This window comes from Tenrec ecaudatus, chromosome 17, assembly GCF_050624435.1.
Source record: "Tenrec ecaudatus isolate mTenEca1 chromosome 17, mTenEca1.hap1, whole genome shotgun sequence".
NCBI classification, from domain to species: domain Eukaryota; kingdom Metazoa; phylum Chordata; class Mammalia; order Afrosoricida; family Tenrecidae; genus Tenrec; species Tenrec ecaudatus.
Window position 1 is genome coordinate 59,196,551 of NC_134546.1, and position 14,794 is coordinate 59,211,344.

Below are 14,794 nucleotides of genomic sequence, written 5' to 3' on the forward strand. Positions count from 1 at the left end.
CACCATCCAATATAGCCATTCACTGACCATTCTGGTATTCGTTCCCCCCGAGGAGGGGTTATATAGTAATGGTTGCTATCAATCTGTTCCCCCATTTCTGTACCCTCAGGGAATCATTACTTTTTCTGAAGTGCTTATCTATCCTGGATTTCATACATTGAATGCTCTTAATTATACAAATGAACATACACAGGCCTAACAAGATTAATGAGGTAAAACAAAGGTCATAATAATAAGGGGAGAAAATATTAAAGAACTAGAGGGTAGTTATGGTTCATCAAAGCTATGCTGCACCATGAACATATCATCCCTTCCATGTGGCCCTTCTGTGCGGGACTGTCCAATTGTCTTACAGGGGGATTTTGGGTCTCCACTTTGCCTGTGCTCCTTCACGTCAATTTGATTGCTTGTTTTTGAACTTTGACTCCTCCCTTAAATATCATCAGTTCTTAATCATATGAGAATTAATTCCTGAAAGGGCGGGATGTGGCCCAATTCTTTCAGACACAGTGACTCTATATAGTCCTTGCATGTTCTTTGGATGATCGTTACTGTGCACTTCAGTTTGGCCCTATGGGCTCCTGAGAAGAGCTGGCTCTGGCCTCTAGGGTAAGCAGCTAGCATGACCTTCTGCAAACAGTGCCCGCATCCCCCTAGCATCCTAGGAGGGCTGGCAAGCCTCTAGGACATCACAGTGCACGGACAGTTTTCAGTCCGACCATCATGCGATTGTCTAGGTTGCTGCCAAGGCCCATCATTCAAGACGGCCACGCCTCTTGCATTTTAATTTTGCCATCCCAAATTTAATGCCCCACACAGCTTTATGACATCAACACAGCTGGCAAACACATCCTCAACGTCTTCATTGCAATGACCAAAGGAACCAGCAGGCCACCGGCGTGTCCTGTCTCATACTGAGCCCCATCAACCAGGTCTGAATCCACCCAGGTGTGCTCTCAGCTCACGTCATGCCTTTGTAGCATTGGGTTTTCAAGGTTTGAGTTTTCTCAGAAGGAGATCATCAGACCTCTCTTCTGAAGTGCCTCTCAGTGAACTTGAACTTCCAACTTTCCAGATAGCAGCCCAGTGCTTTAACATTTGCACTACTCAGGAGCTCTGGAAAGTCTCTGGAGTCCCCTGTGCCTTCAGCCCTTGGACCAGTCCTTCCCCTCCCTTTCCACCCCTCCTGCCACTCAACCAGCTCAGACGTTGCTTGCCTTCAGCCTGGAAGCCAGCATGACCTCTAGCTGCTCTGTTCTCTCTAGTCTCACTTCCTTCTGTCTTTCATTCTCTAGCCAGCATAGTCTTTTACAAACACATCTGACCAATGAAAAGGAACAAACTACTGACTCATGCTACCGCATGATGAACCTCAAATTCATTACACACTGTGAAAGGCGCCGGAGGCAAGAGACCGTGTTTTGTATGATCCCATTTATATGCCATGCCGGGAAATGGCGGATTTACAGAGACAGAAAGCAGGTTGGTGGTTGCCTGGGGCTGCGGGTGGCAATGAGGATGGACTGCAAACACACATGGGGACTCTTGGGCATGATGGAAATGTTCTCCCACTGAATTATGGAGAGAATGCACAACTCTGTAAATGCAATAAAAAAAAAAATCTCGTACATGCCCCGTTTGCAGGGGGAACTGTGAATTGCAAGGGCTTGAAACAGAAGCTTTGTGATACCCCCTCTCCTCCATTTGCAGCTCTCTGATTGTGTGACTTTGGGGGAGCCATTGAACGTCCCTCAACCTTTGTTTCTTAACCTGGAAAACAGAGATGCCATCCCAGGATGGCGCATTGGGCAGGGCGTGGTTCATAGCAATGGCTTACTTAATTCTTGATGGGCAATCCCACTGTGCTGGGGGTTGGCAGAATTTTTTGGAGAGAGAGAGGAGAGAGAGACTGTGAATTTTATCCCAGGGTAAGACTGTGCCAACACAGAAAGCCAGCACGGTGTACGAATCTGGATATTGTTTAAAGCAGCGTTCTCAGCCTTCCTAATGCAGCCACCCTTTCATACAGTTCCTCATGTTGTGGTGGCCCCCAGCCATAAAATTATTTTTGTTGCTACTTCATAACTGTAATTTTTCTACTGCTAGAAATCGTAATGTAAATATCTGACACGCAGGATGTATTTTCACTGTCAAAATTGAACATAATTAAAGCACCGTGATTAATCATGAAACAATATGTAATTATATATTCTGAAATGTTTATGTGTGTTCCGATGGTCCTAGGCGACCCTTGTAAGAGGGCCGTTCGCTTCCCCTCAACCCACAGGTTGAGAACCGCTGTTTTAAAGGGCGGCAGTGCCTTCCACAAGCTGTCTGTTTTTGCTGGGCATCCTCTAACTTCCCACCTCTGCACTCTGAAGTGGAGTATAGCTGGCAGACCAGGCCCGGCTTCCCTGGGGAGAACATTCAGTCCCTGAGGCTTGTCAGTCTTATTCACGACCTCGCACTGTAGGCCTCTCTTCCTTTCTTCTTGTCTCTACTCCTAGGATTAGTTGAGCAACTTAGTAGAAGAACACGGGACCCACTTGTAGAGTACAGGGCTCTGTGTGACCCACGTGCTGGGCACAGAGGACACGGCTGGTGTGCCTCGGCCTCTGTGGAGCTCACCTCCAGGTAGTGGATGGATGACACCACCAGGCATCTGGGGATATGGCGGAAGGGCCACCTGGTGTGGAAGCTAGATGCAGGTGAGTGGGGAGAACTGGAGAGGCAGGAAAGAGAAAGACGTGGACGGGGAGCTGGAGCAGCTAGGGCGGCAGCTCAGAAGTGAGGACATGCCGAAGCCCCAGGGGGAGGGATGTGAAGGGATCGTGTGCTGCTGCCACAGGGCACTTGGACTTGGAAGCTTGTTTGAGAAACTGGGATCTGGTCCTGGGGCGATGGGGCATCAGAGAAAGGCTTTGTGGTAGTTACATAATTTCAGGGCAACCTGATAAATAAGTGCAGGGGTGGAGTCTAGCTTGTCTACAGGGCACAGCCTGATGGTGCCTCCTTGTGGGCGTGGCCTTCTCAAGGAGGATCCTGGAAATTCCCCCCCCCTCTCTTTCTGCTTTCCCTTCCTGCTGTCACTCAGAGCCACTGGGAGACCTGCAAGAGCCCTCTGCTGGATCCACACAACTCCCTGCATCCTGCATCACTGCATGTGCCTGGGGGAGGCTGGAGAGGGGCTTTTGGACCAGTACTGGACTTATGGACCGTCACTGGACTTACGGTCTTGATCTGAACTGGGCTGGCATGTCTTCTTGCTGTCCACTTACTCTTTGACATGAAGCTCTTTCTTACACATAGATGGGTGTCAGTGGATTTGTTTCTCTAGTCAACCTGGTTTACCACAGGCTTTAAGTAGGAGACCATTTTTGGACCATTTCTGTTTCAGGATGATCACCGGGGCTGTCTGGGACCATGCATTCTGAAGGCAGAGAGAGCAAGAGGGGGTCAGTGGGTTCTCTGAGTCACCCACATCAGAGTGACACCAGGTGAGGTCAGGGAGGGGAAGAAGGTGGGCAGATGGTGAGGGAGCTACTCAGGGGTTGGACTTGGCTGAACAGCTAGCGAACAGTTCGTGTGCTTGAATTACCCTCCAAAGGGTCGGAGGTTTGAGTTTGCCTGGAGATGCTTCCATAGAAAGTTCTGGGAAGTTACTTGCAAAAGTTCAGCTGTTGAAAACCCAAGGCCAAGTCCCCTTCCCAGAGAGCCCACATCTTTTGTTGCAGGTGCATAGGTATGACCATCTTGGCTCACCTGGGGAAAACTCTAAGGGACTGTTCTAGGGTCACAGCTTCTCTGGTCTCTCTGCGACTCACTCAGCTCCCTGTGCCCACTCTTGCTTCCCTCCCAGGTTCCACAGTCACCGAGCTCCCTTAGTCTGTCTCCTGCTCAGTGAAGCACACCCTCTTGCGCCATCTTGGCAGTGACTTTGCTATGGCCCCTCTGCAGGTACTGCTCTTACTTCACCTCTTGATGCTGAGCTGGCTGGGAAACTTGCATAGGCCAAGAGAACTCAGGGAAGGGACTTCCTGTGAATTCTGAGCCCAAAGTTAAAAGGCCCGTGGTTTGCATTTGGGGTCCGGAAACGCAGCTGCCGCATGCATGAAGTTGTCTTGTTGAAGGAGACGTGTAGAGGCTGAAGCTCTGGCCACTGCTCTAGAGGCCTGGTGGACACAGAAGTCAGGAGGAGGAGAGTGGAGGCTCCCCTGCTGACAGATGGCACCACAGCCCCAGGCACGTGAGAGAAACCATCTAGGCTCCTATGGCAGAGAGGTCACAAGGGCTGGTGCCACCTAGTGTGGTGACCATGGCGTCACCCAACTTCCCTTGGATCATACAGAATCCTTACTACTGTTTATCATGAATTTTCATGATGGGATAATATGTGATCAATATGGTCATTGCTTAGATGGAATGTCTCTTCCATTGTATAAACACTAACCACAAGAGTTGTCTTGTGAAGTCTTTCTTTTAAAAACCAGTTTTATCGGCACTTCATCCGTATATCATACAATTCAGTGGTACATTTATATCAAGAAGGGTTGTCCGACCATCACCACAATCAATTTCAGAACCATTTCTTCTTCCTCGTCCTCATTGTTATTTATGTAATTATTATTTTTAATTGTGGCAAAAATATACACCACAGCAGTGTCCAATTCAACAATTTCTTTTTTTATATAAGTTTGGTACATTATTTATTATTATTATTTTTAATCATTTTATTGGGGGCTCATACAATTCTTGTCACAATCCACCCATCCATCCATCCATTGTGTCAAGCACATTTGTACATTTGTTGCCATCATCATTTTCAAAACATTTTCTTTCTACTTGAGCCCTTAATATCTGCTGCTGATTTTCTCCCTCCCTCCCCACTGCCCCCCAATTCAACCATTTCTACAGGTATAATTCAGTGCCATTGATTTTGTACAGACATTATTGATGTCCCTCTCCAAAGGGTTCCATCACCATTGAAATGAACTCAATGTCCCCTAAGCAAGAACCCTTCCCTCTCCCCACTGTAAAGCCTTCCTACAGTGAGCTACATTCCTGGTCACTAAGCAGAGCCTTGAACAATTTTCTTCTTCTTCTCCTGGAATTGCAACTCCATGCCTTTATTCTCAGAGCCGTTACATATACAGGCTCAGAAAAACTAATTAATCACAATATTGTAGCTCAAGCTCCAACCGGTTTGACAAAATCCCCCACCATAAACGCAAGGGCAGCAGTGGAAACAGCCAAGTGCTTGTCAAACGTGCAGACAGAACCTCGCGAGGCCGCGCATCCTGCCATTGGGTGGTAATGAGCGCTGGAGCTGCGCGCCGGCCAAAGCTCAGAAAGTCAATTCTCATGGAGTGTTAGCCTCCTCAGTCTATCGATACACGTAGCTGAGCTTACGGGAAATGGTTTTTGTGTGTGTGTGGTTATAACTGATAACAGGGATTTTTCAAAAATAGAAAGGAGTACATTTATCCAGAAACACTGCCCCCCCAATTTAATAGAGAGTCCTTTGGGCAATACCCTCCCTGGCAATGCCACCCCGTCTGATCCACATCTGATCCTGTCCCCTGGCAGCCCCAGTACTCTTCAGCCTTCACCAACACAAGGAGGAGCAGGGACACGCTGCCCTTGTCGGGCCGCCCAAATTCTGAGCCATCTAGTCCTGGTTATCCCGCCTGCTGGTGATTCCCCTCTGCCACATGGCGACTCAGTGGGCGTCAGAAAGAAACAGTACTCAAGGGCCGCTTTCCCAGAAGCCCATGGTCAGGCCTTTCATTCAAAGCTCCTCTGCAGGGACTCAAACCTCCAGCCATTTGGTTGGCAGCCAAATGTGCCAAACATTTGTACCAGCCACAGGCCACACCCACGGACGAGGGGGTCAGGGAGGCTCTGGACCTGTCAGTGTGGGACCTGTTTGCTATTCAACAGCAGAGTGCTGGGTCTCCTTGACCTGGGAGGGCGGCTGCCCACGCATGAGAAAGCCTTGGCCGGGGGGTGGGGGTGGGGGTGGCTTTCTTGCCAGCCACCACAGGGTTCAATGTGACCCTTCTTCCCCAGGATGTCATCCCTAAGTCCGTTCACACTCATCTCATCGCCACTTCTGGAACAGGGAGACGCCAGCCCCCTACGCCTCCCTGAGTCTGCAGAGAGAAGCCACTTGCTGCCAAAGAAGTAAATGAGGCTCAGCCTTCTGGAGAGCCGGCCATGACCCTGCGCCGCTCCAGGAGGATGCCCAGCGTCTAATTCCTGCTGTGGGAGCTGCCTCCGAGGGCCCCTATCCTCCCAAACTCATTAGTCATCTGCTTATTTTCATGTTGTCCACGGAGGGAGAGAAGCCCTCAATCAATCACAACATCACTGCAGAGTATTCTAAATGGCCAGGGCACAGTGGCCGCAGACCGCCAGGGTTCTTACCTCAGGCCCAAGGTCACCTCCCACTTGCCCTGGATTTGCTCCTCTGCCTTCACCCTTTGGCCAGGACGCTGACTCAGACTCATCGCAAGCCCTCGGAGAGAGGAGAAAGCCAGTCACGGGGCTTCTCAGGCTGTAATCCTGATGGAAGCAGACTCCGCAGCGTTCGCCCTCGGAGCAGCTGGTGCATTCGAACCAACTTTTAAAATGTATTTATTTTTCTGTTAGCAGTGGAGTCCTTCGACACTGCCACCCCGGAACTCCTTCCACCTACCTCAGTCGGATAAAAAGCCATGGGTGCAGGGGCCCTACCCTGGTCAGGTGACCTGCAGCTAGAGCCCTTGTGATGCTCCTGATGTCCCATCGCTGTTAGGAGACACTTCCCCGGGTCTTGGAGCAGAGCTGAGCCCCACAGGGCTTTCGGTGGCTGGTGTCTGAGAAGGCAATGGATGGGTCTTTCTTCTGAGGCACAGCTGGGTGGAGTCAAACCGCCAACCTTTAGGTTTGTAGCCAAGAGGGGTTGTGTGTCTGTGGCGTGACCAATGGGCTCAGACACAGCAACAATTGTGAGGGAATTTGCAGTGTTTGGTTTTGTGGTGCACAGGGTTGCTATGGGTCGGAGCTGACTCGACGACACCTAACCCGCTCAGTGGTCACTTCCAGAAGAAAGTTGGGTGGGATGTCTGTTGATCTCAAACCAACGCAAACTCACTGCCCTCCAGTCCAGGCTGCCTCGCAGCGACCCCCTGTGAGTTTCCAAAACTGTCACTTTTATGGGAGTAATAAGCCCAGTCTGTCTTTCAGGAAACTGCTGGTGGTTTCAAACTGCCAACCGTGTGGATGGCAGCCCAGTGCTTAACCACGACACCATCAGGGCTTCACCTGGATTTCAAGGGAGTCCAGTAAATAGCACCTGTGCTCCTCACGCGAAATTCTGAAAGCAGAAGATCAAAGCCTAACATAGCTCTTTCTCCTAATGTTCAGCTAGATAGTGGGACTCCAAACTTGAAGCTCCGATCGGAGAGCCTTCCATACCCACGGAGTTGCATTTTCCTCTAGGAAGACAACCGAAGGCACCCTCCCCATGCCTCCCCAAGAACAAAAGCATGACGAGGCTGGACTGAACATGCTGCTTCTCTTCCCGACGCATCCAACAGGTGAAGCGAGGCCGAGGCACCCAGGATGGTGTCCCTCACAGGGAATGAACCGTAAGTGGGAATACAATGTGCCCCTCTGACCATGGCACCAGGGTTTGAAGAACATTCTTAGACTAGGCAGTAGTTGTGACATTGTGTAGACCAATTAGGTTTCATTGTTGAAGAGAAAGAGAGGTTAAAACTAGTCTTATGAAACGGGATCAAGCAAGAGAAGGAGAAGGGAGAGAAAGAAAACATGTCCTTCATCAGTAATTACCATTTAATGAATGTAATAGCAGTCACGTAAACAGAATATGGGGTGGAAAACAAACCTTGAGACCTCAATTTTGAGCAGCTCTTGGGAGTTCTTGTGAAAAGAATGCTTACGCTTGACTTTGGAAGATCTACTAGCAGATGGAGAGAGGGTCTGAACTTTACTGCCCTTGGGCTTTACAGAGACTCAGGGCATCCCACGCAGAACATTCACAGAAAAAGCATCGATGGCCGAGCTTTTGGGTAAATGATTGCTTTCCTCTGCATAATACCTTTGTAAAGGGGCTAGAACATTTGAAATACTTAAATTTATCGTAAACACCATATGCTACGTGTAAGATCTGTACACTGAAAAATAAAGAACATTGCTCAAAGAAATTAAAGATATATACACATATATAGACATATACACACATACCATGCTCCTCATGGATTAGAAAAGTCAACAATTAAAAAAATCATTTTATGTGGGGCTCTTACAACTCTTGTTACAAACCATACATCAATTGTATCCGACATATTCGTACGTATATTCCATCACTCTTTTCTAAACATTTACTTTCCATTGAGCCCTTGGGATCAGTTGCTCGTTTTTCCCCTCCCTCTCCCCGCCGCCCCAGCCCTCATGGCCCCTGATAGATTGTAGATTGTTAATTATGTTCAAATCTCACACCGACCCCTGAAAGTCAACAATGTTAAGGTATTAGTGCTCTCCAGATTGGAGCTGCATGGAATTCATAGATTAATTACATCCAAGCAGTACTTTTAAAAACAGAAAACGATCAACTGGTTATTAATAGTTATGTATAGCAAATACGATTTTGAAAGAGAAAAGAGGCGTGAAGGATTCAAACTGTCTGACTTCGAGCCTTACTATAAATTTGTGGAATCTAGACAATGGGAGTATAGAGTCCAGAAATAGACCTGATCTTATATGGGTAAATATGTATTTTAATAAAATTTTCAAGATAATTCAATAGAGGAAGAATAATCTTTTCAACATCTATACACTTAAAATGTATGTCAATTATACACAATAAAGTTGTATGTCAATTATACACAATAAAGTTGAATTAAAGAAATTATGCCACTTGAAGCTGCATCAAAACCCAAGACCAAAAAACAAACCCATTATTTGATAAGTAGTTTCAACGAGTAGTTGAATACAAACCCAAAGATCTGGGGGGAAAATTCTCTACCTAATTCACAATAAGAGAATATTGTTCCTAATAAAATGATTTATTAAAAAAAGACGTTAGGATTCTATGATTTAGTAAGAGTTCCATGATTTTTCTTTTTCATCCATTGATCATTTATCAACAATAAAATTACATATTCCTAAAAAATGGTTTAAAAGCCAAAACAAGTCCACTGTCATGCAGTCTATGCTGATTCATAGTGGCTCTAGAGCAAAGAGTAGAACTCTTCAACAGAGTTTCCATTACTAAATCGTTATGAAAACAGATAGCCTCACCTTTCTCCCAGGGAGGAGACTGTGAGTTTGAACCACTGACCTTCTGATTCGCAGGCCACTGCAACACCATGACTATTTCTAGGGATAAAGCTAATAGATGAAATGCCAGGCTTGCACACAGTAAGGTATAAGACGAGGAAAAATATTAAACCTAATTCACCAGAGGGATATACAATTTCTACCATGGAACTCAATATTGTAAAGACATAAATTCTTCAACTGACTTATAGATTTGATCAAATTTTCTTTTGAGGAGCACTGGGACAAACTGATTCTAAAATCGATATGGAAATCCAAAGAGGTGCAAATCGTAAAATGGCATGAAGAACCCTGTGGTAGAGCTCCCTCTATCGGATCTGCAGGGGCTTGAACACAGGCTGGGTGGTTAGCGTGCATACAAACAGAGCAGTAGAATCAAGCAGAGAATCTGGGAATCAGTCCACAAACACAAGGCCATTTACTTTAAGCAAGGCTGGCTCTACCAAGAAAAGATGTTCTTTTAGAAAATTAATTCTTTCTAGAGCAAGCCGAATCCATACTGGGGGTGGGGGTGGGGTGGGGGCGTACAACAGCAATAACCAAAAATCCTCATACAGCACAAACCCTCCATGGCGGCGAGTTTGTTGCTGTCTGTGGATTGTAGAAATTACTGTGAAATGTAGAGGAAGGAAACTTCTGAAGGGTATTACAGGAGAGCAGCTTCATGATGTTGAGATTGGAAGTTATTTTTTAAATGGAAGATATGTCTCAGTGATGGTATAAGAAACAATCTATAGATGGAACCATCATAGGTTGAGAAATCTTCCTCCGAAGTTACCGGTATGCGCATGAAGAGGCGAGCCATGGACTTGGAGAAGATGCTTGCTGTGTCTTTAGTTGATTTTTAGCTACAGCTAGCCAAACCCACGGATGCCGCGTCTATTCCTGAGGTTGAAAATATCCAAAGAAGTCCTCCACATCAACGAGAGAAAGCAGACACGCATCTACTGGAAGAAATGGTAGAGGACGGAGCTGGCCCTTCAAAAATGGCCAAGACACATATGCAAATGTCCTCTGGCTTATTAGAAGGGAGTGGCAATTTAACATCCCAAAGGGTCTTTCCCTCGCCTCCACCATGATAGCTCAAATGAAAACAGACAGGTAAGACTGTGTGCTTTGGGTGGGACGGTAAACTGGTCAAACTACTTGGAAAATGATTTCTTTTGTTTTAGCTACTGAATTTGAAACACACATTCTCAAAGACTCAGCAATTATGCCTGTGGGAGTAACCTAATCTGGTATCAATTTAAGGATTAAGAGTGTAGGGGTGGAGCCTAGGCTGTCAATCAGATCATAGCCAATGAGACTTCTGTGTGGGCATGGTCTTCTCCTGAGAATTCTGGGAAATCTGGTACTTCCTCCTTGGAGGTGGAAGATACCTCTCTCTCTCTGCTACTCCCTGGGAGACATTGCAGAAGACAAGCCACATGGACGCAACCAGACCTCGGAAGCTGGAGAAGCCACAGAGAGACCCCTGCCAGCACTGAGGTGCTTACAACACCATTGGATCCAAAGACTTTCTACCCACTGGCTTGTGATCGTCCTGCATTTGGCTTCATTGCATGTGTTTCATGAGTCTGAAGAGGACTTTATAGATTGGTATCAGACATATGGACTAATATCAGACTTATGACCTTGGACTGGACTGGCTCAATGCTCAATTCCTCTTGTATATAAAACTCTTTCTTATACATGTATGTGTGTTCATGGATTCGTTTCTCTAGCCTACCCAGACTCACACAATGCCTCTAAATATGTTTATAGCAGACACAGCACTAAGAGACAATATGTGAGAATGTTTCCAAAAGTAAACCCAAACTCATTGCTATCAAGTCCATTCTGACTCATGGTGACCCTGCAGGACAGGGTAGAACTGCCCCTGTGAGTTTTTGAGACCGTAACTCTTTATGGGAGCAGAAAGCCTCTTCTTTCTCCCTTGGAGCGGCTGGTGGGTTTGAACTGTGATCTTATGCAGCCCCACATGTAACCAATATGACACCAGTGCTCCCCCTGAGAATGTTGACAGCGGCATTGTTCATGATCATCCAAATGGACAAGCCAAATGTTTGTCAGCAATAGAATGACTAATAAGTGGGAGTCATTCATAAACTATACATATGGAAGATAGACAATGAATAAAGAAGACCAGAGAGTTAGATGGTGTTGGCCAAGAATACTGAATCTACCATGCACTGCCAGAGGAAAGAAAAAGTCTGTCTTAGAAGAAGTAAGACCTGAATGATCCTTCGGGGGAAAATGACAATACTTTGTCACCTGTACATTGGACATGTTCTCAGGAAGGACCAGCCCCTGGAGAAAGACATCATGCGTGATAAAATAGAGGGTCGGGGGAAAGGAAGAAAACCCTCCACAAGAAGAGTTGGCCCAGGAGTTGCAATCAGGGCCTTACACATACCAATGTTTGGGTGAGCGTGGCACAAGACCAGGCGGTGCTGTGTCCTCTTGTCGCTGAGACTCAGAGCTGACTCAGTGACACCCACCACCAACAAACAGCAGCATTCACACAAAGAGTTGTCGCTGAAAAGAAAATGATCCTGCTACCCCGGCACACAACAATGTGGCGGAAGCTTGCAAACATAATGGTGAGCTCAGAAAGCTAGACACAGATGAAACATATGGAATGACTCCATTCACGCCTCGTTTAAAGAAAACAAAGCCGGCAACTCTAAGCTGCAGTGTTTAGAGATGTGTGTTTAGTTGATAATAGCATTGTGTCAATCTGGGCCGACTAGAGAAACAAATCCATGGACACGCGTATGTGCATAAGAAAGAGAATTATATATACAAGAGGAATTGAACATTGAGGAAACATCCCAGCCCAGTTCAGATCAAGTCCATAAATCCGACATTAGCCCATATGTCTGACAACAATCCATAAAGTCCTCTTCAGACTCACGAAACACATGCAATGTTGCCAAATGCAGGACGATCACAGGACAGTGGGTAGAAAGTCTTTGGATCCAGTGGTAGTGTAAGCATCTCAGCGCTGACATGGGTCTCTACGTGGCTCCTCCAGCTTGTCAGTTGCCATGTTTCTCAGGGAGAAGGAGAGAGAGAGAGAGAGAGAGAGAGAGAGAGAGAGAGAGAGAGAGAGAGAGAGAGAGAGAGGTCTTTCACCTCCAAGGAGGAAGTGTCAGATTTCCCAGAATTCTCAGGAGAAGGCCATGCCCACACAGAAGTTTCATTGACAGCCTAGACTCCACCCCTACATTCTCAGTCCTTGAATGGACACCAGATTAGGTGACTGCCACAATCATTATAAAGAGAAGCAAGAAAGTGATTGTCACAGATGCCTGCATTTCAGTCCCTGTTCCATCTGGGAGTCAGAGCTCAGGGAATATTGTGGAATGCTGGGTTAAGAACAGGAATTAGATATTCCCCAGCTGTGGGAGAAGCTGGGGAAGGTCCAGGCGGGAGTTAAAGGATCTAGAAAGTTCCTAACCAATCCCCTGCAACACTGTCTTAACGAGGTGGTCACAGCAGGACTTCCAGGATCTTCATGAAGTCAAGCACAGCAGGTGGAGCTGAAGTGTCCGACAGACTGTTGCCCGTGTAGCCACTCTGACGGCCTGTGCTGACGGTCTGGTCCCTCTTGCTTCTCTATGGTCACCAGCAGGAGGAAGAAGAGCTGGAGGAAAGGCAGGGGAAAGGAGGACCAGCTGAAATCCACAGGGACCACTGGCTGGCTGTCACCACCACTCACCATGGCGATCTACCGAAGGAAACAAGTGTTTCATTTCTGTCTTCCAAAGCTTCTACAAGAACATTTTTTAAAAAAATGGAACTTTGACCTGCACACAGGATTGGGTGTGTCGGTGACAGGGGTAGTTCCGGGTTACCTCAGGGATTCTGGGAAACGTGATTCCAGCAGAGCCAAGTAGACACAATCCAAGCCTGTAGTCACGAGGTGATTACCTATGTAAGGAAGATGAGCAAAAGTGGCATAGAGGTGACACCTGGGGACTTCTGAGGGTTGGCAACATTGCATTTTTTGTCCTGTGTGGTGACTTCATATATTTGTTTTATGAGCCTAAAGTATGCATATACTTTTACACACACACACACACACACACACACCCCACTCATGTGTGCGCACACACAGGCAACTGTGACCGATCTTTCCCATATGCCACCTTCCCTTGTGATGTGGTCATCCTATTCCTATTGTACATGGAGAGGAGCTGAGAGCAAAAGTGCAATGACGAAAAGGATTCATTCTTCCCTGTTTGCTTTTGGCCTTTCAACACACAAGCCCGTTCTGATCATGGAAACGCGCGTGACTGCGGTGTATTGACAACTGTCATGAGCGGACTTGGATTGAAGGGAAGCCCAGACTCGGGCATCACTTGGGTAAATCAAGATGTGTTTCTTCTCTGACGTAAACAGGAGGAGGCCAGCACAGGTAGGACACGGGGCTGAGAGCTGAGCAACAATTTTTAGGACAGGTAGAGGCACCCGTAAAGGGCTTATACTTAGGCATGATAATATCTGAGTGTGGGGGTCCCATCAGACCTTTCCGTGCTCACTGAGTCTTGTGGAGTTCTATGTACTAAGCCTTTAGCTACTTAATTGCAGAAGATATTGCTAGGCCTAGATTGGTGCAGTCCTACAGGGGGATTAATGTGATTCTGTGTCAGGGGCCACCTCTTGGAACCTGATGTCGCTCGTCAACCTCAGGGCTACATTATTAGTAAAATAACAAAGGGCTTACAGTGTGAGTCAGTCAGCACAGGCATAGAGATTCTCCTTGTGAGTCACCCTTCATCGCCCCAAGCCAACACACCCAGTCTTCATGTATGCCTAATCCCTGGGCTGATACGCGGGTATAGGACAGCTGGAAAAAGTGCTCACACATAGACATGGTAGGTGTGTCCTAAAGATTTCATATCCACAATAGATCGGTGAGGGGAGACGTGGGACAGAGCAAGATATGACAAAATAATAATTTATAAATTATCAAGGGTTCATGAGGGGGGGAGTGGAGAGGGAGGGGAAAAATGAGGATGTGACGCCAGGGGCTTGGGTGGAGAGCAAATGTTTTGAGAATGATGAGGGCAATGAATGTACAAATGCACTTTACACAATTGATGTATGGATTGTGATAGTAGTTGTATGAGCCCCTAATAAACTGATTTTAAAAAAAGAACTGACAGCTCAACAACAAAAAGAAAATAACCCGATTAAAAATGGGCAAGAGACTTGAACATACATTGATCCTGCAAAAGATACATGAGCACACAATACTACTTCTCACTCACACTTCATTATGACTATAATGAGAAATTGTTAAGGAAACTAAGTGTGGGTGTGGAGAAATTGGAGCGCTCATACATTGCTGGTGTGTGTGTGTGTGTGTGTGTGTGTGTGTGTGTGTGTAAAATGGGACAGTCCTTGTGGAAAACAAGTTGGTGGCTCCTCACAATGTTAC